The sequence below is a fragment of the Scylla paramamosain genome, chromosome 7, assembly GCF_035594125.1.
Source record: "Scylla paramamosain isolate STU-SP2022 chromosome 7, ASM3559412v1, whole genome shotgun sequence".
Lineage (NCBI taxonomy): Eukaryota > Metazoa > Arthropoda > Malacostraca > Decapoda > Portunidae > Scylla > Scylla paramamosain.
The window spans coordinates 255,001-260,000 of NC_087157.1; the positions used below are offsets into that span (position 1 = coordinate 255,001).

At 47.3% G+C, this 5,000-nt stretch overlaps 1 long non-coding RNA gene across 3 annotated transcripts in view; it reads left to right on the plus strand.

Moving 5' to 3' along the window:
* The window catches only part of LOC135101868 (uncharacterized), a 135,698-nt gene that overhangs the window by 20,851 nt on the left and 109,847 nt on the right, over positions 1-5,000 (plus strand). The window contains exon 1 of one of the 3 annotated variants that reach the window (XR_010269420.1): positions 1,679-1,768. The exons of the other annotated variants lie outside the window; for them this stretch is intronic. This is a non-coding gene — a long non-coding RNA (uncharacterized LOC135101868). Of the gene's footprint in view, positions 1-1,678; positions 1,769-5,000 lie in introns of those variants that run through there. 3 annotated transcript variants of the gene reach the window in all.

Genomic DNA, 5,000 nt, shown 5'->3' on the forward strand with positions numbered 1-5,000 from the left:
GCGGAGGTGGTGGTGGTGGTTGGCTGTGGTCATAAATTTTTCCGTAATTGAAAACCGACGTCATGATCTGAGCTGGATATTTCTCTCTCTCTCCGAGGCCAGGAAGTGTGTGTGTGTGTGTGTGTGTGTGTGTGTGTGTGTGCTTACTTGCCTTTATACTTTCATAGATTAAATCAAACTCGTAGTGTCCTGTTTTTTTTTTTTCTTTATGTAACGTGCGTGTGTGTGTGTGTGTGTGTGAACTCTTGCCAAGGTCTTTATATTTACGAGTATGTATATATGTATGTATGTATGTATGTGTGTATATATGTATGTATGTGCGTACGTTCTTCTTTGTGTACATTAAAATCAAATCCTCCTCCACCTCCTCCTCCATAATTTTCTTCCTCCTCCTCTTCCTCTTCTTCCTTTATCTCCACAAACATCATCCTCGTTTTAGACATATTTTTTGTATTTATTATGGCTCCTCCTCCTCCTCCTCCCCCTCCTCCTCCAAATCTTCCTCACCTTCCATCTTTGCTAATTTTTCGCCAACACCTATTTTCCTTTACTGATACCTTCCCTACTCCTTCTCCTCCTCCTCCTGTTGCTGCTGTTGCTGCTGCTGCTGCTGCTGCTGCTGCTGCTGCTGGGACCTTCTCACGCTGTCTCGGTTCACACGATACAGGCTAATGGACCACACCTTCCACGCTATCTCTCCATCACACCTCCGTCTTCAGGTTTCTCCTCCTCCTCCTCCTCCTCCTCCTCCACCTCCACAACCTCGTATGAACCAACAGATCTGCTGCTGTTTGTTGTTGTTCTCGCTGGAAGCTTTGGGATTCGCTCCTCCGCGACCAGCGACAGATTCACGGGGGCAAATCAGCACCGTGCGTGTAATGAACGTGACTGGTTGGTGCCACTCGCAGGGCTTGGCAGTACAGAGTGTTTGTGTTGTAGGCTGCTTCCTGGACAAACAGTACACCTGCTGTATCACCTGATTAAAAAGGAGCTGCGTTGTGATCACGAGGTTGTTTTTATACATATTAAAACGTAGATACAGCGTAAAAGCTAAAGGAAATTAGCCTATATGTGAAGCACAACACACACACACACACACACACACACACACAGTATCATTGGTTAAGGAAGAGATTATATATATATATATATATATATATATATATATATATATATATATATATATATATATATATATATATATATATATATATATATATATATATATATATATATATATATATATATATATATATATATATATATATATATATATATATATAATTAATGAAAATACATTTTGATAAAATATGTATTAATAAATCTATGATAATGTAATAAAATACGATTTATATCAAGCTCAAAATCAACGTTCGAACCATTCCTTGACATATGAAAAATAAGCTCCTTTTTATATTTGAAAAAGAAAACTTTATGATTTAAAAATTCATGAAATCTATAGTGATACAATGAAACAGAATTTATATCACGTTATTAAAGTCAACGTTCAAACTATTTCGTGAATGAGTTTTTTTTTAATGTGATAAATTTTTGTTTATAAATAAAAAAAAAGGGTCATGAAATAAGAATGCAAAGTTAAATAGCTGTAAAAAATATTGATAAAATAGATAAATATATAAAAATGTATAGCCTATCAAGTCGACGGCTAACATTCAAGGCGGGATGGCGCGCGGCGAGTGTAATGTGTGGCTGTGACCTGTGATTTATCGCTTTAGTTCCTCACCACTATTTCTTCTTGAGCTGTGTGGTGAGTATAGAGGCTGCTTTAAGTGTCCTGGTCATGTATTGAAGGAGAGAAGCAGGAAGAAAAAGAGGGGAGAGGGAATTATTAATAACAACCAACCTTTATGTTTTACAGAGAGAGAGAGAGAGAGAGAGAGAGAGAGAGAGAGAGAGAGAGAGAGAGAGAGAGAGAGAGAGAGAGAGAGAGAGACGACTTTAACTTTGAATCCGGAGTGAGCCGTTGCACAACATGTATAGGTGGTGAAGTCACAGAATGAAAATGGCATTTGACTTACAATGGAGCAGCAAAGGAATGGAAGAAGGAAAAGATGCAGTGGACGAGAGTAACTGCAGAAGACACTATACGCTTGACACTTGCGGATGCTGCCAAAGAGAGTATTTAGTTGTGAAGGAAGCCCACTCAAAGCAGGCAACGATAAGAACATAAGAACTTAAGTAATAAGGAAAGTTGCAAGAATCCATCAGGCCTACACGTGGCAGCCCCTGTGTGAAATATACCTACCTATTTCCACTTAGCATCATGGTGGCGTTTTTTTTTTTTTTCGTGTGTGTGTGTGTGTGTGTGTATGTGTGTGTATAAATGTTATAACTTTTTTTTTTTCTGAGTAATTAACATTAATCTCCGGTAAGTGAATGTGGTTGTGTGTATTTGTTCTGACGTTCCATTCCTTGTTTGCCATTCTGTTGCTCCGACTGTTACGTGTTCAGCGAGTGAATCACGATGTATCTTCCTCTAGGAAAGATAAAAGGAAAGAAAGAAAGAAAGAAAGAAAGAAAGGCATCATCACTTTTTACTGCACTGTTAATCTATCTGTTCAGCGCATGACCATCCCATGAAAAGGGCATAAAAAACCTAAAACATACACTGTTGACTCCCACTCGTTGAAACCCTCAACAGACACTTGCTTCAGTCAGTGTCGCTGCTTCATGCTGGTAGTGGTGGTGGTGGTGGTGCCGGTGGTGCGTGTCGCCCTCTGGAGGCTGCGGCGGCGCTCCTTTAAGGCTTCAAAGAGACTACTTGGCTTCAACACCTCGATTAAATGTAGAAGAATGGCCGTAGAATTATTTGATGCTTTGAGTGTTGAGGAATAGTGTGTGTGTGTGTGTGTGTGTGAGCGCACGTGTGAGGTGCTAGCGGTGCGTGAGGCGTGATCACCGCCGCCACAGTGATGGAGTCTCTCCCCGCGGCGCTGTGTCCCGGGAAACAAACACACACCTACAGGAGTGTGCAGGATCGTACGTGGTGTGAATAGCAATGGAGGGAGATGCATAAAGCTAGCGGGAGCGCTCAGGCCCAGGGTATTAATTTAGCCACTCGCGCGCAGACATATGGGAGGTGGCAGCCAGCAGCCCTTTCATGTCGCCGCCCGACCACCCTATCGAGGCAGAGTGGGCCGCACCAGTCCATCCATTGCTCGCTGAAGGGTCACCCACACCTCGCTTTATGGGCCGGAGATGTGCGGAACGGGAGGCTGTACGGGCGAGGCGCAACTCTGTCGACGGTGTGTTTGGTGAGGGAAGGACAAGACCGGGTCAAGAGCGGCGGGACGAGCGGTGGCCCACTCTGCCGCTCCTGGGGGGTGTGAAATGGTATGCGCGCCCCGCTGCCTCCAGACTCTTGGTTCGTTCCACTGGAAATATATTTGCTTTTCGCGGGCGGCGGCCGTGGCTGTGTGCGGCGGGTTGTAGAGGGGGGGAGTAGGGGAACAGGAGTGGAGGAAGGGGATAGGGGAGCAAGGTGTGGAGGGAGGGGAAGGAGCGGGGTGTGCACGGAGGGAAGGGGGGGCGTTGTATACACCGCATTGTGCAAGGCGTCGCTGCAGAGACTCTGGTGATGCGTTTGCTGGGCGGAATGAGGGAGTATTTGAAGAGATGAAGGGAAGGAGAGTCGCCACACGAGTATGAAAGGACACTTGTTTTGTTGATGCCTCGCCGTAATCACCATTCCGGGTTACGAAGGTGACAGCGTCGTCACACCACAAGGCGTGTTACGGCCCCTCATATGTGAACTCTCTTGAGACTTGTGTGGGACAGGAAGCGACGGGGGTCCCAGCATGGTCTTCACTACCACCACCAACCACCACCAGCTGCACCACCACCACACACTGGGCCACGCCTCAGGGTTGTCTGTGGCTCTTCACGTCACTGCGCGAAATTGTCTTCATTTCCAGTACTCGTACGTAGAGGCCAATGGGGGACGGCTCTCCGTCGGTGGGCCTTCTTGCCCGCGGCCAACAAACTGCCAGTATTAATCAAAGCGGTGTCCGCCGGGACTGCCACTTATCAGTGTGGCAAGTCAGGCCTTGTATTTACTAAACCGCGAGTGTCCTCCCCTACACTCCCCTCCCTCCCTCCCAGGGGATCGCGCCGGCACCCCCGCACCCCTCACTGGTGGTGGCAAGGGTGCCTCCTGCTCTGTGTGCTTTAACGCGTCCATTGTAAGCAGTGGTGGCAGAGGCACCTCTTTCTCCATCTGTGCGTTAAAGCACCCCGCACGCCCTCCAAGGCAGGTGGTGGCGGTGCCTCTCGTCCTGCCGCGTGTCGTAACACCTGCTGCCAAACACAAGAAGGCTCTGCGAGGCTGTGTAGATAATTCGCATATCTTTTTCTCTACGGGGAAAATCATCACTGTATCGTTATTCATTCCTTGCATTTTTTTGCCCTAAATAATTCTTGATAACGAAAGGTAAGCTTGCTGCGAACAGGGAAAATATTTGTGAGTGCAGGTGAGCAGCGGCGGCCGGCGGGTGGCGGCCTCGGCGGTGTGCCGACCTGCTTCGTGCCGATTCAAATTTCATAATATGTTCCTGTGGCGTGAGGCGGGCACTGCGCTGCTGTGACTGCCCCCGCCGCCCACAGCTTATGGATGGCGGCTCAAAAACTACTTTCAGGAGATACGACAATGTGCAGCGGTAGAGTATACCATCCAGGAATGTGGAGAGGAAAGGGTTTGTTCCATTAATGAACACAACTCTCACTCCCCCGCACTCTCCTCCCTCCCTCCCTCCCTCCCTCCCTCCCTCCCTCCCTGTAAGCACTGTCGGTGTAATTACAGACACGGCAATCAGAGAAACTTGGTTTCTGCTCTGCGGGGATCGCGGGTGCTTAGTCTTGGTCTGTCCGTATCTATGTTTTAATATTTTCAAGCTAGCGGGGGGTGAGCCTGATGAGGAGGTTTGGCCACCGCTCCGCCACCTGACGCCTCGCCTTGGCTCAGGCCGGCCTCAGTGTGGCGA